This window comes from Agelaius phoeniceus, chromosome 1 (assembly GCF_051311805.1).
Source record: "Agelaius phoeniceus isolate bAgePho1 chromosome 1, bAgePho1.hap1, whole genome shotgun sequence".
NCBI classification, from domain to species: Eukaryota; Metazoa; Chordata; class Aves; order Passeriformes; family Icteridae; genus Agelaius; species Agelaius phoeniceus.
The window spans coordinates 75,851,021-75,873,577 of NC_135265.1; the positions used below are offsets into that span (position 1 = coordinate 75,851,021).

General features: G+C 34.9%; 1 protein-coding gene across 3 annotated transcripts in view; it reads left to right on the forward strand.

Moving 5' to 3' along the window:
• The first annotated feature begins 4,223 nt into the window (after nucleotides 1–4,223).
• Nucleotides 4,224–22,557, forward strand: part of LOC129121741 (cadherin-10) — a 93,244-nt gene continuing 74,910 nt past the window's right edge. The window contains exon 1 of one of the 3 annotated variants that reach the window (XM_054635208.2): nucleotides 4,224–4,374. The gene's annotated coding sequence lies outside the window, so the exon portion shown is untranslated. Of the gene's footprint in view, nucleotides 4,375–4,560; nucleotides 4,814–5,742; nucleotides 5,882–22,557 lie in introns of those variants that run through there. The other 2 variants (XM_054635199.2, XM_077181889.1) reach the window with 2 other exon arrangements.

Here is a 22,557-nt window from a genome sequence, read left to right on the forward strand (position 1 = left end):
CTGCTTCATTGTGATTATTTAATGTAGTGTATGACTTTGTTTGAGGGACACTTTTCAAATCCTGCTTTTTTACATAATTCTTAAGGACTTCTGTAGTTCCTAACATTAATATTTTCCAAACATTAGCTTGTCCTCTTATTAAGTGTCTGACTAGGGGCCATGATATTTAACCTTTTCCAAAACAATAGAATTTAAGACATAGAGAGAGACCATGATCAGAAGTACTGGCAGACTCAGTGAAAACACACAGACTTCACTCTCACAATTTTTGCTGTTACTTCAGCACATGAAACTGAGTGTTCAGCCCTTCTTTATATCACACCTAGCACTTCAGTCAGAAACTTGGAAAGAATCAGATATAACAGGAAAGCAACCATTAAAGAGATCTGGTTCAAGTAATGTGTTCAGCATCACACAGGTGTAAGTGGCAGAGGATTAGATATGGTCTCATTCAAAGAAGAATGTTTTTATTGTGAAAACTTCTATTTTCCCCTCCATTCAGTTCCATTCCCTAAAAAATTTCTGTCTACCATAAAAGACAATTTTTTCTAGATAACTGTTGCCAGACTGTAACTTACCCATAAACCAGTCCATCTTGTGCAGCAAGGAAGTGTACTTTCTGGATTGTGTGAAGAGAGATGGAAAATAACTAGGATATATGTGTAATAAATTGATTTCTTTTCATATATGTACTACAATATTTTAGTTTAGTTTTCTGTATTTATAACAATCAATTCTGGCTTTTGTTAACTTTGGGGCACTTGACTTTTATTGTTAGGTTTCTGTATAAAATATTACAGAGATAAAAAATGTTTCAAATGTGGAATAAAACCATGGAGAAATAGGATCATTAAGTTCCATACAGGTCACTGCTAGGTTTGGAGTCTTTACAAGCACCACAGTGATCAATACTTCAAGGGCTCATGAGGCTACTAATGTACTGTCATGCTCCATGTGGGCCAACACTGAATGGAGAGAATTCCAGTGGGTAGGACAGACATTTGCCAGTAGCAATGCTTAGGAGAATGGGGTCCAATTCCAGATATTTCTTTCTCATTTTTCTTATACCTTTTCATCTTCCTAAAAATGCAAAAAATGTTGGCCTATGGTATCTCTGCCACTATTGTAACCAGAAATGAAAATAAAGGAAAGCATCTCCACGGTAGTGTGGTAGTAGATACATAATTTCAGATGATAAAACTGTGTACCTTGAAGATGGCAAAAAGCAACCCCACAGTCTCTGGTAAGATCTTTATCTGTCTGGCTTTTCATTTGCGTGCTTCTTCTTTTTTTTTCCACCTCAGGTTTCCTTGCTCAGTTTCCATGAATTTATTTCTTTGCCCCTATTCTGCCACTACTTCTTCCTTCTTGCTTCTTTATCAGATATACGTTGTTTTTCTTTCCCTTTGCTGTCCAAGAAGAATGAGTCCTCCAGCCTCCACTCCTGCTTCTACCACCCTTTATATTCATGCTCCTTGACCTAATCTGTCCCCATTGTTAAGCTTCTGTGATTCAAAGGCCAGCTGTACCCTGTGGAGTTTCACATTCTGCCTTCAAAACATGAAGGTTGTTTCACTTCTGTGAGAAAATTTCAGCTGTATAATTTTTTTCTGATTCTCTGAAATTTCAGTGTCATTTTGGCCGAAATGTTTTTATATGATTTCTGCCCAAGGCAGACCATCAGCGTAGAAAATTTAATCCTAAATAATTTGTTTGGTAAATTTATAAGTAACTAAAAATGGACTTTTCTAATGGGAGGTATTAGGCAGTGTTAAAAATAGGTTATGATGCCACCTTGTTTTAAAATTACTGTCATGTGTATGAATAAGTATATGGTTGAATAAATGTTTTTCCTTAGATGACCATATGCCATCAGTATTCATAGACACTGAATTTTAAGCAGCTGACCATACCAACAGAAACAGTAGTTTGTGAAAAAGTATGGCTTTTCCAGAGTTAAACCTCAACTCTCAAAAGTCAGTCCAGTTTAAGGGTACAAGTGTGACTTGCAGTAACTACGCCTGAATAAATTAATATCTCTCTAGGACAAGACAGGTTCACTTCAGCTGAATAAAACCCTAGAAGAAATGTTCAAAAATACTTCTCAGAAAAGGGAATAAGCACACAGTCAGGGTCCCTGACCTTCTTTTTCCTGAATTATTCCATTTATTTTCTTGATTTCAAAATTTGGCATAGATCTCTGTGTGTATGTGTGTGTGCATGTGTAGAATAGATTTTTGTGCATTTACACAAATTTTCATTTATTACCAACTTCATGGTTGCAAATGAGAAAAATGATAAATAGAGATGAAGTTTTTACCTTACTATTCGACACTTAATATTCCGTTCATCATCCAAAAAGCAGTCCAGCTTTAAAAAGCTATTTTGTATCCATGTATATACATTTGCTCATATTTGTGTCTCCCTTCATCATAATTTAATTTGTTAGCATTACTAAATTGGAAGTGCGACTTTTATTCTAACATAATCCTTAGCATTCTGCTGTGGGATCAAAGCCTAAATCTAATATGTTAGGAGACAGAAGCGCAGTTGGTACAGTCCGAAAAGGAAGTTCCATGAACTTTACCTTCAGATTGATATGAGAGGATTTGCTTAAAATAAAAGAATCTTGTGCTTCCAGTTCAGCACAAATAAATATGTAAACTTGGAAAACAGCACAGGTGCCTCAATAATATTGCCAGTTCCACATGGATTAATGGGAACAGTGAATGTATCTTTACATAGTGTGGTAGAGACTAGGAAACTTGAGTTAGTCCTTTGACAGGAAAGGAGAAGATGAAGATCTAAGAATGAAAGTCTCTGGAAACCAGGAGAGGCACATGGCAGTTCTGATTTTTATATTGATTAAAGCATGGGAAAGGGAGATAAAAAGAATATTTTTTTTCCTACAGAGGTTTTATACATGGCACTGTGTATTTATGAGCCCAAGTATAACGAAAGCCAATAAATTTAATTGCTTTCCTTGAAAGATTAAAAATCTGTCAGGGTAGATGAATTTTTCAAAACAAAATAATTTCATATATGGCAGTAAAAAGAGATTCCCTCTGCCCCCACAACTTGGCATTTTGCTGCTTTACTTGTTTCTGTCTCCAGACGATATCTTCACATGCTAGTATAGTATGTTACTGAAATGCTGACTTGCTCATCTGCCAAAAGGTTGTGCTTAGGTGATGGGTCATTTCTGTTCCTAGTGATGATTACAAATAAGGGAAAGCAACAGCAGGTGGTTACATCAGGAAATGATGGTAAGTTGTGGTAAGGATCTTGCCTTTTATTCTTTTTTTTCACTGACATTTCTCCTGAAAGCAGCTAAAGACAAGCGGAACCGTTAAAACTGAGTGGCCTAACAACACCCAGTGAGCTACAAATTTCTGTATTAGATCTCCTAATAGTGAAATAGTTTTCATTGTTACTTTCTTCCTCACTCCCAAACACATTTTTAACTCATTTTTAAACTGTTTTAAGAGAATTTGGCTTTTCCTTTTTTTTTTTTTGAAGACTTTTTTTGCAACCAGAGAAAGCCTCTTATGACACTTCTTAAATAGAGCAATACTGACATCCATTGGTTTAATCTTATGTGACTATTTGTTAAATCTCTTCTAACTAATGTACACATAACTCTCTACAGTATCACAATGAAAGGATTGAATTTGATATGATCCAAGGAGGATTGTGCTAAGTCCAATTTGCTGTATTAGAAACATGAAACCAACACAGATTACTCGATGCAAAGAAACACATTCCAAAATGTGAAGTCCAAATACGACGACTAAAATAAAAGCAGGCATCACAAGTACCAACTGGGGAAAAAATATTAATGGGGAATTAGTAGTGATGCTGATTTTTTTTTTTTAGAACCTCTAGAAATGTGAAAAAACCCTAGTTTTATATGAACCTGTCTTGTTTTGTATTAATCATAAGGCAAAATAACGAGGTGTGAGGAAAAATTACTAATCTAATAGAAAAAAGCAGTTCAGTGAAGAAAATAATTACTCTCTGGTTTCATCTCAGCCCTCAAAGGTTTTCCTTTAACTTGGTGGCATGCTGTTTTTTAAAATAGATATATCTTTTATAAACACTGCTGTGAGACCACTGTTGATATAATGAAGCGGTTCCATTTAATGAAGAAAAACACGCCACAAAAAGTGGAGGTGTTTTCAGTATTCATTATTACGACGAGCTAAGCAGATGAGGCTTAGGCTTCAAAACCAGAGAACCATTCTGGCAGCGAAGGGAGGGCGACAGGCTTTCACAAAAAAAGCTTTCCGCTTGCTGTACCCTCCCACCGCATTCACTTGCAAATCACTGTGTGCTCGGAAAGCCTGCACTTCCCCGGGCTCCAACCTTCCCAGGGTAAGTGCTGCGGCTCCAGCAGCAGCAGCAGCGCCTCTCTCCCGCTCCCCTCCGAGGAGGGAGTGAGAGCTGTGTGTGTGTCTGTGTGTCTGTGTGTCCGTGCACGCTGCGCCTGTGTGTGTCTGCGGTGGTGCGTCTTCGCTTTTGGGTTTTTTTGTGTGTTTTTTTTTTTTTCTTTTTTTTTTTTTTGTCTTTTTTTTTTTTTTTTTTGGTCGTAAATCAGAAGCTCTGAATGAAAGCCAGTCGGAGGGAGAGCTCCCCCCTTAGCTTTGGTTCCGGACTGTCCAGAGTTAAGTGATGCTGGGAGAAAAAGCCTGAGTTAGATCCAAGTAGAATCAGTCTTAAAAAATAACAGGAGAAAACTGACCAAGAAAAGGACTCTAATAGCTCGTTTTTCAGTTTGGTTGGGGTGGACACCACTTTCTCAGCAGATTAAAAGGTAGGAACCTTTCTCATTTTCTTTCTGTTGATATTATTACAGTTATTATATTAGAGCAGTATGTTGTTTAATGCGATTCCTATATTTCTTCTACTGTATGCAACTTTTTGCATTTTATAAATATGCGTCAGGAGTAATGAGACAAGGGATAGGAAATAACTGCTGTGCATTCTCTCCTCAAAGTATACTGATTTCATCATATGTATTCAGGATTGAAACACTAAGCATTTTATATTTTTTCTTCTCCTAGTAAGCAGGCTGTCTTTGGAGCAGCAGTTTCCATCTATAGTCAGTTCTTGAAAATTCAGAATGGGGGGAGCAAGTCTAATTGAATTGAAAAAAGCACAATGTTTCCTAGTGTAACAGTTATGAACATAGCCTGAAACATACACATATGTGCCCTCACTTTCTGTATACCTGTGCAAGTCTGTTGCAGCTTTCATTGTTAATCATTCTGCCCTGGATTGAATTTCAGAATAATTACCTACACTCACAGAAAATGCTTCTTATGAAGGAAATCCCTGTGGAGAAGGATAGCAAAGTGGATACAAGCAATATTTCAAATATCTGTACAGAGCTATATGCACACAGATAGGGATAAAATTGCCTGGTTTGACATTTCAGTAAAGGGGAAGTGGAGGGAGAAGGAAAAAACAGGGGTTAGAAGGGAAAAGGTGGAGGGAGGAAAAATTCAGTCTGCACCTGTGTGAGCATTTATTGTCAATGCTGCAATAAAATCCATATTTGATGTGGTGTTAAATTAATTCAGCACAATACAAATCTAAATCCATGCACTACTAACTATTGATGGCATTGTCAGCTGCACAAGAAATTTTCAATAGGCTCATACTGTACATGATACTAGTTGCAGCTGTAAAAATCTAACAGCCCTTCAGCTTAGGAGAATGCATCTACACGTGCAATCAGTGACAAATAGCAGCCAGCATTTTGAAACGGACCTATCATCTCTGTTGCTTCCACACAAATGGAGCTGTTGCCTATAATCTTCGTCTTTCATTTCAGTAAAAGCCTCTGTATTACCCCAACAGCACTCCTGCTGCTTTGAAGGTATTTTTTAATTATACAACTTGTTGTGCATGTATGTGTGGATGCATATGTGAGTATGTGTGCAGTGTGAGGAAGCAGGTCTGTAAAAAATAGTGTGGGGCTTATTTTCTTTTCTTTTTTTTTCTTCTTCTTTTAAAGGTAGTAGGCTTTAAATTTACATGGTGATGTTACTGGAGGGGAAAGGCAGAGAGTGGGAGACTGGAACACACTTCTGAATCTCTAATTCCTTTTCACATATGGCATTTACTAGGAATATTACGAGTCTGGTACTAAGATTTATTGAGATTTTCACAGCTACACAAACTTTGATATTAATTGCTTACCTTCTGAATGAAATAGCAGTCTATGCTCTTTTAGAGGATAAAAAGAAAGAAGGAACTTAGAGAACTAAGGAAAGCAAGAAGGAAACAGGTTATCTTCCTCAAGAGTTGAAAACCAGCTATTTAGAGTCAATATGGGTTTATGGCAAGAGAAGAATACTTCTTGGATTATCAACTCTTAATCTAGTTTGGGCCTGAGGGCTCATATTTTTATATACTTTGTTATATAAAAGTTTGAATAAATAGCTAATAATTTTTGCAGCAGTTTGTTTTAATTTTAATTTAGATTTAAGTCTGTGGGTTTTTTAAGATGTTTTTTTGTGATGTCAAGACAATGATGTGCACTTAAAGAGGAACACTGAAATGCCTGAAGAGTAATGATTATAATGCATGTATTTAAACTGAAAATTGATCCTGATTATTTGATTTTCTTGTTACTTTGAGTAGCATTCGAAAATATGTCTTGGCTACTTGCCTTGCCAACCATTTATAATACTTGAGCAGTTTGTGGGAAAGAAAATAGCAAAATACAACTTAAAAAGACTGTATATAGAATCTTATATATTCCTAGATTATCTTTTTGGCTTTGCATTAGAATAAATGAGTATAGATACACTAAAACTTCACACTTGCATGTTCTCAATAGACAAAGGGTCTGTGAAGAATGATGAAATACTGAAATGTGCTCACAGTAGACACTGTGTCTACTGTTCTTTTCTGTGCTTAGCAGTAGTTAAAAATGCAGAAAAATAATGTTATAGATGAGGGAAAATGAGCATAGAATTAATTAAATGTAGAGAGAGATTAAAAAAAATACACATCTAGACATACAAAGCAGTATACAAATTTCAGCTAAGTGATGTAAGTTTTTTTCCTTGCTGAATAATTAAATGTAAAAGTCAGAAAAGGTTAATTTGAAGATAATATCTGCCTCTGATTCTGAGAGAGTAATTTCCTCATCTCAACGTGATTTCCCAAGGAAAGAAATGAATGCAATAGAGCCTGTCTCATCTGGATAATTCTGCAAGTGAATTTTTTATTTTTTTTTAGGTCTGCTAACCATACTTACAGTCTGATTGAAAAGGAGTATAATTTTGTACCACTAGGTTGCAGCACTGGTACAGGGGGTCAAAGTAAGATTGAACTATTGTTGAATAGTAGTAATGGGGTGAATATGGGGTTATGGTAATATTATTTTTAATTTATTCGTTATTATCACCTGAAATCATGTTTGTGAACACCAAGGTGTTTTAACTGGACTTCATAAAATGTCCTTCATAGATTTGAAAAAAACCTGCTGTACTGCTATTTCTTTGACATTATTATTAATTTTGTGACTGACAGAAACAGAAGAAAACCACTGATTATTTGGGCAGAATATAAGGGTCTAAGGAACATTTTGTGAGTGACTTCAGTGAACCACATGAATATTACCACTGAGTTTACTATGGGCTTTTTACTAGCATTCTATTTGATACATTGGTTTTTGTAAAGGAGGAAAAAACTGAAATTAGAAAAGTAAAAGCCATCTTCTCATGAGAAGTTTAAATATGCCTGAGTAAAACATTATGAGGGGTGACTTCACTGCCCATAAGGATGCCACATCATAGCACACTTTCATTTGCTCTATATGAGCAATAGTATGTAATAATAGTATGTAACTATCAATGAAAGCTCATAGAAACTAAAGGTGCAGTTCACTGAAACATTAGGTGATTAAAAAGCACACATGCTGCACATCCTGCACTTTCATACCTGCTAATGTGAACACCTGCCTTTTGAGAAAAAAACCATAATTCCTCTATTGTCTAACTCCTGGAAAACTTTAAAAGCAAAAAGAAATAAAAGAAGCAGCAAGGGTATTCTGAGCTCTAAATGTTCTCCAAATCTCTCTTTAGGCCAAGAGGAACTCCTATATCTAAAATTGCTTGTGTTTTGGTCCCTGGATTTACATGTCTTCAGCTTTGAATCATTGGCATGGTGACTTCCCTAACATGCCTATTTCTCTGGGTTTATGACTCTACAAGAGAGCAATAGAAAAAAAATTGTCATCTCTGGGAACTGTGTATATTGTAGTGACCAGACTGCATTACTGAACACAGAAAAAACCCAAAAAAACCCCAAAAAGGTATCAGCTGAACCTGAACACTTTTTTTCTTTTCATCTGGAGGGAGGCCAGAGTACCACCCAACCAAAGGCTATTGAGCTCATATATTCTCTCTACTGGCCTATCAGTCTATTTTTTCATATGTGGGCGATCTGGCAAAAAAAAAGCCAGTTGAAGTCTTATACACATTTCTTTTTACATGCAGTCTTCCTAATTATTTAATGTCAGAGACAATTACCTCAGATGTGTATCTGTGATTACAGTAGAGGTAAAACAAGGACAACCTTTATCTTAAACAGGGCTTGCATTCTGAAGCAGAATACTGTAAAATTTCTTTCTTAATTTAATTCAGCCTTTTATTACTTGACTTTTTCTGCAAGTCCCACTGCTGTTTCTTGTTTTTATTAACTTCGATAAAATAGATCATGTTTATCATGTTTTTGTTAAAGGAGTGTGTCCATCAGGAGGCATAAAGCTCTAGTAGAATCTCAGAGGTACCTCCTAGCTTGTCACAGGGCATCTGCTCTGGGATACAAACTCAAGTCTGCTATCTGGAAGTGTGTACCTTGTACCAACAGGCCGCATCAGGGAAATACAAAGATTTAGGAAGTTAATTGGATATAATGAAAAGCAACATGGGAGGTGTCCTTTTTAATATTATGTATGTCATTCTTCATATGATGTTTTTATTTGTAACTTATTATGGCATCTCTTAATTTTAACTAAAGTGAATGTTGAACTATATTTAAAACAGTAGGGAATCATGTAATGAAAAGTTCATGTGTGTGTGTTTATGTAAAGGTAATGATTCAAAAAATGACTTGAAATAGACGTTTCCAGAATTCTGTTGCTTCAAAAAAAAAAGCTACCACTGTATTCTTCTATTTTCTTAGAAAACAAAAACCCCTCTTCAAATATTTTCTCATGAAGAACTGTATATGGTATGATATATATGAATGTATGTACATGTATTTACTGTTAATATTCCATCACCTACCACATTACAGGTTGCATTTATTGTATCACCCTAGTGCAATATTTTGCATTACAACATAAAGAACATGATATGCCACCACTTATCCTGACCAGAACATGATCCTTAAAGATGGCTGCAATCCTCATGAACTCTGCAGTGCAGCAATACCCAGATTTTATGAACATGAAGAATGTATACCAATGTAATTTGCAGCATTATTGGCAAGACTCAAAATGCCATCTGTTTAATACATGCAAAAATTATCTTACCAATTGCCATACTCTCCTAATAGTAAGCACAAATAAAACAGAGATATACCTGTGTCTAGAAAACTTAGAAGCTGTGCATTTTGTCATTAGTTCCACTAAGTATCACAGCCTTAATCAGGAGAGTTTCAAACATTTCATATCTTACACAAAAGACAAAATACATGGAGTAAATCTATGATTTTAAATGAGAGTGAGAAAATACACAAGAAGCCAAAGTATGTGTAATTATTTGGAGTTAATATTGACAATAGAGGGAAGTTGATTAGGTTTATTCTGATTCTAAGTATTCCAAGAAAAATTATCCCATAAATGTATCAATTATTTTCTCTTTGAAGTAGTGAGTTGTCATTTCCCTGATGCCTTTTCCATGGTGTATGGAACTGGGAACCATAAATGAACATCCATTTTACCTGTGTCACCAGAAAATTAGTTAAAAGTAGACATTTAGATTAGATATTAGGAATAAATTCTTTACTCGTAGAGTAGTGGGGCGCTGGAACAGGATGTCCAGGGAAGCTGTAGATATCCTATCCACACTAGTGGGTGGCATCATAACTCATGGTAGGAGGGCCTTGGAACTACGTGATGTTGGAGATCTTTCAGGTCCCTTCTAACCCCACCCTTCCTATGACACTATGATAAAATGTCATTGATTCTATAAACCATTAAAATTATAGGTAATACATCTACTAAAAGTTTACATGGGCTAATTAGATTGATAAATTTCGTTCTTAAACTTACGTTGGGTGTATATTTGCTTGTTTGTTTTTTAAATGTTGAGATTATTCAGAAGATGATCTGGACTTTCCATTTTTAGAAATAATTGCAAAACGAAACCCAAGAAAAACAGAAAGCACAGAAAGAAAAAAGACCCAGCTGAATAAGTTTAACACAAAAAATCACCAAACATGACGAATTGAAGCAAGAGAATGACAATATTTCAGTTCTTACTTCCTTTCCATCTGTAAAAATAAATTTTAGTAACAAATTATGCAAATAATCTTTTACAAAAAGTTTACCTCATGATATAAATCATATTTTCATTAAGAGTACAGATACCTTCTAATTTTTGGGGTTTTTTATTTAATATGGGACACGGTTTTTGCATGTTGATACCACTTCATGCTATATTATTTTTTCATGCATTAGAGGTTTGATTCTGTGGCATAAGCTATGCAGAGCTGCTACCCTGCTCTCCTGACTTTCTGCTAAAAAATAAAAGCACTGTTAAAAAGAATAGTCTTGTATTAAGCAGTAAGTAATGGTGTAGACCTCAATTCATGAATGTGTTAATGGGGCACACATAATTACTTTGTAGCCAAATCAAAAAATTTCCTTGCTTCTGAGACTACAGAAGTTAGACATTTCATTATGGCATGAAATATATTTTAATATCTACTTAAGCATATTACATCTAAGTTCCCTAAATATACTTCTGCTTTCCACTTCTCTTGGCCAAGTTTTAAATATTATAGTCATAAAAAAAATAGTCTTCTAAATCTTCTCTTAGGGATGGTTTCCACAGTCTTTTGGCAGAAATTTCTAGTGTCAATAAAAGAGTGGGATCTCACTATCGTGAGAACCATTTTAGGAAGTGTGATTTTTTCCCCCTCTGTTGGACAAAGATTATTTTCTGATATTAGCATGCTAAGATGTGCTCTTTCCCTTGAGTGAGACTGTGGTCCTCATGGTGAAGATAGCACTAAAGCTGGAATCTTGATTAAAATGGGTGAACAGAGTCCCAGGCATGTTAGGTACATTTGGTTTTCTTCATGACCTAGGGGCATTTTATTAAGTTTCTGATTAGGAAGTTAAAAGCAATTGTGCTATGTGTTACTGGAACTACTTTGTTTTGTAGTAGTCACAACAGAATGGAATGTGAACAGATAGAGATAGATGGATTTTCCTCTCTAATAGCACTGTTTGATAAAATTGCTGATACTATTCCTTCAAATTTCCCTTCTTCAGTGGTTTCAAACCAAATAGTATCCTGATTAGTCTAATTAATCTCTTAAGGAAGAAATGTATTATTTTTTTGTTTGTTTATTAGTTTATACTATTTAGAGTCTTTAATCATTCTGATCATCAGAATAAACTGATCTTTTCTCTTAAATTTAAGCACATATGTGGAATACTTGTACAGGATGGAAAATTAGGACAAAATCATACCTTTATTCTTTCCATCCTTGATTAACAAAGCATCTGAATCACTCTGAAACACATGCTATTAGTGAATATATCCTGACTGTGGTTGGTTTTCTCCAGTTTTTTATTTGAAACCAAAATAATGAGAAGTAGGAAAGGAAAGAAAATAACTAAGACATAGTGCATTATATTATTAATCCCATTAAAGTTTTGTTGAACATAAGTCTTCTAGAGAATTTATAATGTGACTAAAAAAAGGTCACTTGGCTTGAGATATTCTAAACTGGATGCCTAAAATATTGTGACGAAGGAGAAACCAATTATTTGAGCTATGAAATCAGAAGTTGCTTTTTTTTTCTTAAATACCAGTATAAATACATTTCACTACTTTCAGGGATTTAAATGGTATTTGCTATATATAGTGCTTTAGAACAGAACTTACAAATGAGCTTTTAAGGTTTTACTTCTAGCAACAACCACTTAGCTGGAGTTACAAACCAGTGGTAAAGCTCAAAGTAGTTCAGCCTTCTAAATTACAGGACCAGACGCCCTGTGTTAACAGAGCAGTGAGTTCTTGTTAAATTTCAGGTTATGTACATGCAGGAGAGAAAATACCTGCCATTTCCCTTCTCCATGGCTGCAGCCGTCAAGATCCAGCCAGAAAGTGCTCATGCGTGTGGGTCTGAGGTTGTTTTGCCACTTGGACAGGCTGTGGAAGTCAAGGCTAATGGGATAAAAGCAGCCTAGGTGGATCAGTCCCACAGCTGCCAGTTACATGGTTCCTGCTGAATCTCTGGAAAAGCACCCAGGTGGTTTTGCCTTAGAGGTATCCATGACTATTGGGTCACTTTAGTGATGTGACTGGTTCCTTGTTACTCTGAGTATGCTGGTTGGAGTCCATTTCTACTCCTAGTATATTAAAATCCTTCTTTTCTCTGAAAAAAAAAAAATAAAAGAACACTAGAAAAAAAATCTTGATGCCCTGGTACTAAAAGATTCATTCCTGGACAAGTTTAGAAGCTATTTAGTTATCATAACAGTGGACTCAAACTGGGATATTAGTTATGAGAAAGATAAAATGAAAAAAAAATATGAAGTCATAATGGCATGATGACAGCAAAAAAAAGTATACTTTAAAGTATTCTTTCTAATTCTAAGTAAACAGAAATCATCTCAATGATTCTAATGTTTAATCAAGTGCTGACTTCTCAAGGGTAATCCATTAGTTCTTTAAACTATATGAACTAAAATGAAGTGATGTGCAGAAAAAAATGTTTGAAGGTAGCTTAATATGTTTCTGTAAAATCAGAAATACTGGTGATGAAGATCAGGACAATACTGACACAAACATATTTCTTTTACAATATTAAAACTTTTCTTTAAAGGAAAAAAGCTATAGTGACTTGAAATTAGCTGTGGAATTTGTAGTTCTTTTTTTCTGAGATGCTTGCTTTCTTTCTCGTTGGAGGTTACGAACTGCTTTTTAATAGTAGTTTTGCTGGAATTTTAATAGACACATGTGTTACATGAAATAATTGCCAGTGAAATGATTATGGCTTGAATTTTTTGTCCTACATGGGACTATGGGGTCTGGTTTTGGTTTGGTTTTATGCAGTTAGCCCTCTCCAAGCTGTTCATGTCACATAGTAATGCCCTTCATACAGGATGAGGTTTCGCTGTGGGAATACAAAAAGCATTCATTTGACAATATGGTATCCTACAAGTTAGAAACAGTTTCTTCACTTTTCATGTTATATATCACACAACTTTTTAAAGAGCTCAAAAAATTTGAGATAAGCTTTTTTTTTAATTGCATTTGGGAGGTATAATTGAGCAGAGTAAAGGAACAATTCATAATGCATAAATGAAGTTTCATAAATTTTCTTTAAGGGAAATTATACATTGTTGATGGGTTTGGAGTTAAGTTTTTTGTGTCTGTTCAGTTTTTATTAATATATTAGATATGGTTTTACTTCCCTGTCCTATATGGGAAATATATAATTCTAAATGTCCAAAGCTAGTTCTTTGCAATTTGTAGGAAACTTAAGCTTTAGTATAACAATTTTTTTCTCCTTTAACTCTTTGGTAAGTCTCTACATTTTGGTAATTTGTCAAAGTAAGCAGAATGATATTCGTAACTTGCTAACCAAATTGAAAGTCAAATATTGAAGACATTTCTTGTGCAATTCCCTGAAAAGTGTTCCTTTTTTCAGATGGGAGCATTAGGAATGCAGATATTTTTAATCTTTTGGTGCCATCTCGTGGCAAGAACATAATTATATGTAACAAAGAGGTAGTCTTTTCAGCACGTATTTTCTAAGCTTGGGAAAAACGTACCTTGCTTTGGTGATATATATTTATGTATGAGTTTTAATAGTGACTGTAAAATAACAAACTAATTCATGCATAGGACAAAGCTATCTTTGGTTTTCCGTTTTCTTCCTTTTTAAGAGCCTATAAGTATCGATTTGAGAAATCTCACAAAAATTGACTGTCATTAGCACATAGAAATAGATTTTTAGTCTGCTGCATTAGATCTCTGTAGCATACTTAACTGGTTCAAGGCAATTGTCAATATATTTTTATTCTAGCAGTGCATTACATCTCTGTAGAACACTTTAATACTTAGCTAGCTCAAGGCAATATTCACTTCAGCATCCTGTAATGTTTAACAGAAAGCCAGGGTCTGTGATAGCATTCTTGTGTTTCATTTTATTTTCTGGTTTTGGCTTGGGAGAATTCATTCAACCTGCATCCAAAAAAAGGAGCAAGAACAGCACAGGAATGCTATATATTTTTCTGGATTCAGAAAAATCAGTAGTTTTGGTTCTGTCCTAAATAAATACTAGCTTAATACAGAGAGGCTTTAAAGATAATGCTTGTAGGTATCTGCAATCAGGAAAGATCATATTCTTGCTCAGTTTCTGAAGGAATTTTCTATACAATAGTTCATATTTGCTTACATATCTCTAACTTCCAGTCTGATGAAAGTTTCGATGCAAATATACTATTCTCTTTAAAGAACTGGAAAGAGAATCAAGATGTCTGTCCTGCTTTTACTTATGGTGGGGAGTTCTCATTCTTTCAAAAGTAATGATGTTTTTATTCTTAAAAAAAAGAAAATAAATTATACCTTGTTCAAGTAACATCCAAATATGCTGTAGTTATTGAAAATAGATGTCAGATTATTACTTTGTGAGTTATTATAATATCCTCCCAGCTGAAGAAGAAAATACTATCAATCAAAATTAGTACCAAATGAGAACACTGTTTTAAGATCCCACCTGTTCTTTTCGTGTCAGATGATTCCATTACTTTCTGTAAACATTGGCATTACTGTCTATGTACTGTATACTTCCTGTATTTTTACAGAAAATAATATTAGAAGGATAAAAATTCAAGATTTTCTAGCAATTATATGGTAAATATTAAAATGTTAGTCACTAGAATATGATTTTTAATAATCAGTCACTAGCTGAGGTACCACTGTGATAAGTTCAGTGTACTACGATAAGTCAGTCAACAGGTGAGGAAGCATTCATTTTTGTTGGTTAGAGTTTGTGTGATTTCTCTGAATAGGGTTAGCTAGGTATAAAATTCCCTTGCCTATCAGCTAGAATGAAGACAAGAATCATAATATTAATGTAATAAGCTACAGAATTTCAACATATCTCTATATCTCAACAGTTTTTACAGGTATGTGATAATGTGATTATTTCCTCCTCATCCCAGTAAAATTCCCTTAACAGTTAAGTATTGAATATTCTCTCTCTTTCTATATCTGCCTCCTGTAATAGACTACAAAATTAAAAAGGTGACTTTAAGAGAGAATTGCAATTGCTGATTCCAGTGAGTTGATGAGATGTATATTCCCTTACAAGAACAACGAATCTAAATGTCATAGTTTTGATGGAAACACAGACAGAAAAGTGTGAAGCTTAAGGCCTCAAAAACTAAATCTTAAAAAGGTACAAACTAAATCCTAAAAAGGTTTATAGAAAGATATTTACCAATATATTATCTTCCTAACTTCTTATTCTGGATTAATACACATTTGTTTATGCATGTCAGTGTAAATGTCTTTCTGTTACTTTTAATACAAACATTACAGAATATTTTAAAGATTATTAAAGAGGAGGAAAGTAGAATTCTGTTATATGTTTTGGACAGGTATTTTTTACTTTTAGTTTAAGGCATTTTTAATATGTACTTTCTTCTAAAAGCTTCAGCAAAGGCAGGCAGTATGCTTCACCTGAAACATGGAATGAGATGGGCAAAAGAGCAAGCACAGGTACAGAAAGATGATGCAGCATGCCAAAAGTCACCGAAGAGAAAGTCTCCAAAGAGATGAGATTAAGAAAATTTGCAGACAGTGTTATGTGGATGAGAGGGAAGTAAAATCAGTTTAAGGGATAAAAAGAATATGTAGATAGGAAAATGCATTAGAAAGATGAAATAATTCAATCTATGAATGTCTTCTTTGAAGTTAGGGAGGGAAGAGGAAACATGGTCAATTTAAGTGATTCTTCCTATTTTTAGAGCTTCTGGAGGTGAAAAGTTAATGATTTTGTGATTATCTTCAGAAAAGCTTAGAAATATGTATAGCACAATTTCAGAATACGTTTTTGGAAAAATGCTAGAATCTCCTCATTTTTTGCTGTAAAATTCCTTGTATTCCCTTTCTTCAAATGACACCTGTTGAACAGTAGATTTTGTTCTTTCAATCCCAGTGTGCATAATTTAGTTAGAATTTTAGGTAAGTAAATACATTATTTATGATGGAAACTGTTGGATCCTATATATAAAGGGGAGACTGAAAAGCGTCTGTCACTGAACTTGTCTAGATGATCAAAGGGAAAAAATGCTTTTTAAAACTGTTTCTGGGGTTAGTCTGTCAGATAAGGTTGATCACTGAGCTGTGGAACTTGTGTATTTAGTGTGTTCTCCTGACTGTCAAAATTATTTATATCTAGAGTGACGACCAGTTAGTCTAAGCAACACATACCTAAGCTGTGGCAGTGAAAGAAAAGAAATCATCCTGCTGTACAACCGCAGTAGTAAATAACTGACATGTTTCAGGGCCCACAAGCCTTCAGAAATTTTAAACAAGACATAAAGGTCACAAAAGCACAGACTCCTGACAATCATGGGTGCTGTTATTACATGCACAATGTAGCTGTGCCATCTTTTCAGACTCCTGCAGAAACAGTCTGAATGAGTTTCTATGACTTCATCCTTTGGAGATTGCGCTTCTTAGGACAAACTGGGAAGGGCTTTTTCAATAGAAAAGAGAACTGCAAAATTAGAAGTAGTGACACTGATATGTAATTTTTGGCATTTGGTTAAACTTACCTTTGTCAAAGCAAACTTGGTTGTTTTCTTGTGAAGATAACCAGAGAAGCCTGGGTATGTATTATCTGCAAATGATGCACTTTTTTCCTTCCCTACATTTTACAGTGTAGAAATATTTTAAATTATTGTTATTATTATTTTTTAATTTTTATTTTTATTACTACTAATAATAAAAAATTTGTATTATGTATGAATATAGAAATAAGAAAAAAAATAAAATTATCTCTTATTGGACTGATGGGTTGAAATCAACATGCTTCAGAAATAAAAATGTGTTTTCCTGCAATGGATTTATAGCCATACACTCTGATGTAAAGCACTATGACAGACTGTCATGGGGATAGCTGTCACTTTTTAGTATTGTTAAGAGAGTTCAGGAAGCAAAAGGCAAAAGGAATTGTAGTTCCTTAAAAATGTGACAAAAATTTCCAGCCTTAAGAAATTTTAGAACTTATTTTTCCCTGATTTTACCATAATTTTTAATAGCCTCACAATGTCTTGTGCAGGATAGAAACACTTTCAGAGAAACGAAACCCTTTTTTCTCTAGAAGTGTCTCTCTAACAGCATTCAATTACGTTCTCCTCAAGCTAAGGAAAAAAAACACCTTTATGTCCAGATATTCCAGAAGTCTTTATGATAGTTTTAGACCAGCCTACAGCTCTTTTCTAGCTCCTTAGGTGTTTGTGACGACTGATTTCCATGGGAAAGGAATGGTGGCAATGATCAGCTCTCCTGCTTCTTTTTTGTTAGTCCACATTGCTGTCCACAAGGACTTCACAGATTTTACCCTTTGAAAAGACCATACTAGTCTGTCTTGCCACTCATTAAAAAAAAATCCTGCAGGAGATTAAGAATTAATCTTCCTCTTTCTGTGTGTTTTGGTACTTCTCTGAAAGGCATTTTGGTTAACAGCAACAGTCAGGTGTCAATTAGGCCACGCTTGAAGTACTGGGGCTTGTTCAGGCGGAAGAGTCGTGCATGTGAGGAACCAGGAGACTCAGGGCTGGACAGCACTGCAGAAGCTCCTCATTGTCAGTGGATTTCTGATGCCCTCTTTGCAATAACAGGGAAGGAGTTTGCCTCCAGGAAGGACTGAAAGCCACCTCCTACTATGTATTTCAAACCTGGAGATTGTATGAAGAAAACCACAGAATTTTGAGGCCAGGTTATGTTGATAAACACTTCTGTGCAGGGGACACCCCAGCAGTTCAAAAATTATTTAAGCTTATGTTTAATTTCCAATACTGTTGACAGGATTTGATCAGATATACAAAGTTCAGCACATTTTTTTTTTTTTTTTAATCTATCCAGATATGTACACACTTGTGGACAATTTCGTCCTTAAACACAGCTGTGCCTTGTTCTGAGATGAATTTTCTAACAGAAAATAAGAATAAAACAGCTCTGTATTTCTGAACTTAACTTCTTCTAACTCCCTGTTAACCACCAACCTTACATATTTGTCTCAGCTAGTGCTTAGTAGTATTATGTTCAGAACTTAAAATTTTTCTGACTCTTCATTGGTTTCCACCTTCATTTTAATAAAAGGGTAATTTTAATTGCTCACATAATTCTTAGGAGGCAGTGACTTTTTTCATAGCCTTTCAATGATGTCCAATAAGTATTTGTCAGGAAGTTGATTTAATTGATTTAAGGACCACAGTGAGCAGCCTGCTTTAGTATTGAAATGAAGAGGACAGTTGGAATGATTAAATTTTATAGAGAACTCATATGATTAGAGCTTGTCGTGGAAGAGAAGTGCAAAATGAGAACTTTCACTGAGCTGAACATTCTTATTGCCTAGGAAGAGCTCAATTGCACTTTTGCTTCAGGGTACATTGAGCAGAAATTTTCACATCCAAAGCAATATAGGGAATTATATATTTAATAGAATACTAATAAGTTACCTCACTGAAATACTACAGTGTGGTAAGTTAAACACTGCCAACTATTTTAGAATTATTAAATCTTCCACATAAGACTTTAATATAAAATTATTAGGGAAATCAAATTACAAGCCTTTTTAATACAAATATTTTACTTCTAGAATTTTAATGATTGTTGCATTTTCCTTTATGTGTTTCTGTTCATACAATTTCCAAAATTATAAGCAATGTTTTTGTAATGTTACTTTTATTCCAATGTGGCCCAGCTCTTATTCAGTTCTTGATCACTGGCTTTCTTTCTGTGCTGTGTGGGTATTGGTATTTTAAAGTTTCTTTTATGTGTCATGTTCTTTGCCTAGGACATACTTCTTATGTTCGTTGCTTCTCACTTCACATTTCCTGTCAATCACAGATGTTTATCTCCATCTGTGTGCTGTAATATAGCAAATTAACAACTGAATGCTTTGAAATGCAATCAACAATTGAGTGCTTCAAAACAATTGGTGCTTGTGAACAAAAGGTTTACTGTGGCAAGCTGAAAGGAGTCTGAAGTCCTGTGTGGGAAACTTTATTATGTAGCTAAAACATAGAACACTTCTTTTTTTAGCATCAAAATATATTAATTCAGGCATTCAAACTTCTGTTGTAGTGGGCTTCTAAGTAATGTCATACTTCTTCCAGATATGCCCTTCCTGGGCTGTATCACCAGGATCCACAAAAATTGGTTAAACTTGAGGAGACCTAATTGGTGCAGCAATGCCCTGAAACCATGTAAGAGACCATATGGCACAGAAGCAAGGAGAAAAATTAAGAAATTGTTCAGACATCAGCAATCATGTGATAAGTCCCTTTACATCTATCCATAAGAAAAGACTATCTCTAGGTATCAACACACACACAGATTATTCTTGGAGATGCTGTAATACTTTGCATATGCTTACAAATATATTTTTTCTAATGTTTCTTCAGCCTTCTGCTAGTTTTTAAACATTGATTTTATGGTGTATTCAGTGCTTTTAAAAATATTCAATGCTCTCAAGGGTATTTATGATGTATAGCTAGAATTCCTAGATAATTTTCAGTATATAAAGGCTATTATTTATAAAGATTTAATTAACAATAAAGAAAAGTCTGGTTTTATCATGTCTTAGTTATTAGCTCCTAATAGGTGTGTGAAGTAATGGGGGTTATTGGGCTACAACAGTGTTTGTGCATAGGCATAGACCTCTTATCTATTTGTGCACTGCCTGGTTGTTTGCAAAACAGCAAAGGCTTCAGAACTGCTGAAGAGCTTTAGGCTGTTTTTTGTCCATTCAATATATTAGAATGAAAGAATACAGCCACCTCCACCCCCAGACCATATCCACTCTGCTTAGTCTGTAGTTCTGTTACCTCCTAGAAATCTTATATGGATGCTTGGGCAGCACAATATTTAGTGAAATTTGAATTAAATTATACTTCCATAACTGGTGCGGCTTTTTTTCTTTTGAACTCAAACAAAACTAACAATCAGTATTTAGCCTAGAGAGGGAGCATTGCAATTACCACTGTATAGCAAATAAAATAAATCTTCTTGATCATTTGAGATTATCAAAAATTATGGAATACAGTTATGAGTATATAGGTGTTGAAAACAGCATTCTAATATCAGTTTCATCTTGGGAATTTTTACTAATGATTGGGCTGCTTTGCATATAATCTCTGGGGCTCCTTCTTTGTAAACAGATTCTGGTGGGATTTGCTCATTCTCTTCAAAAGCCTTCCATTTCCTTGAGGTCCTGTGCCACAATGCTTGTGTAAGCATTGAGAAAAAATGTTCATGGGGAACAGAAGAACTAGGATGTCTGAGCTGTGTTTTGGGAGGGGAAACATAACCCAGGGTACATATGATGTACAGTTGCTTGAATGTATGCAGCTTTACCCATTTTTCACTACACAGGAGTGAAAAGCAAACAAAATCTTTCTACAGTGTGTGAGTATTGGGTTTCCAGCATAAAGACAGACCTATGTAAACTGCCATGTTTAGGTGTGTCTTAGTTTGGAGAGACAGGTGTCTGCTAAGGAAGGCAGGAGCCTCCCCTGAAATGCAAAATGTTAACCCCTCCCTCTGATTTGCTATAAATTTTAAATTAAGGGGCTCTCAGGCAAAAATATGGGAGCAGGAATAATAGTTCTTTATTAGGGAAGAAAATAAAAAGATAAAATAAACAATGCAGTAAACTAAAATAACACTGACAGAGTCAGAACATGACCTGACACCCTGTTGGTCCGGGTGTTGGTAGCAGTCCAATTGGAATTGTGGCTGCAGTTCTCCTGGAGTGTCAGGTGGGGTTCTGTTGGAGCAGTGATCCTGTAGAAAAGGGTGTATTCTTCTGAAGATCCAGTGGAAGAGGCAGCTGTTCCTCTGGGAAATCTAGTGAAGAAACCTGTGCTGGTGTTCCAGAAACTCAAGCTTATATCTGCATAGGAATGCTTGGCTCCTCCCTCTGGGCGGAGCATCTCACAATGGGGTGCTATAGTCCTTATCAGTCATGCAGTGATATTCAATAGAGATAAGGAAAACTGCCCACTTAACAGAAGACAACTGCCATACAGATGGCAAACAGAAAACAATTTGCTTGGCAATCCAGGACAAGATGCTTGTATTTTCTTGTACTTTTTGGAAGTCCTTCTATGGAATCCTGCATATGGGAATATTGTGGCCTGTCAGAGACTGTCACAAAGACATTTGTAAAACTAAGACTGGGGAATAGCTCACAGAGTTTGGGAATAACTTGGCCTAAGTCAGGTTCATCCCTGTCCACTGGATATGGATTGTATTTGTATACTTAAGTAAAATAACATGGTAATATATAATAAAATAAATCTGGGAACTTTTAAGTCTGATTAAATCATTCCCCAATTTAATGAAATGTTGATTTTATTTTTTTTAAGAAGTTTTCTGTAAACAATATTGATTTATTTCCTCTGCTTCTTTCCACAGTCTCTTTGGAAACATAAGATTTTATGTTTAATGCTGAATGACGTGTCACATTAGAGCTTAGTGTGATTTGAAACAAATGAAACAGCTAAAAGAATCAAATGTTACATTGGAGACAGGTCGTTCATAATAGCAATGTAATTACAGTTTTCATAGGATTTTTCCTCTTTCAGACAGCATTTCTTCTGCCTGCTTAGAATCATTCCATCTTTCTTTCCTTGAAGACACAGTGGGTACATAAGCATTAACCATTTTGTGTTCAGGCCCTTGGGCTGTTTCCTGTTTCCAGTGAGGTTATGAAGTACTGCTGAAAATCCAGCAGTCTAAAGGACCAACTGCAAAAAAAAAAACCCAAAAAACATAAGGTGAGATATAGTCAACAAAATATGAGTAAGCATTTAATCCCTAAACAGCTGTGAAGTCCAGCCTGCAAATATTACCCATTTTATGTGGAATCTACATTAATGGAACACTTCATTATTTTTGATTTAATAAAATAGGGCCAGTATGATTAAGATTGGCTCAAAAACCTTGGTTCTCCTTTGTTCAGTTATTGTGTGGATGTGAAATATATCTCAAATTATACATTATATAATAGCATTTTAATACTTTTTTCAGTCTAGATAAAATGAAGTTCAGG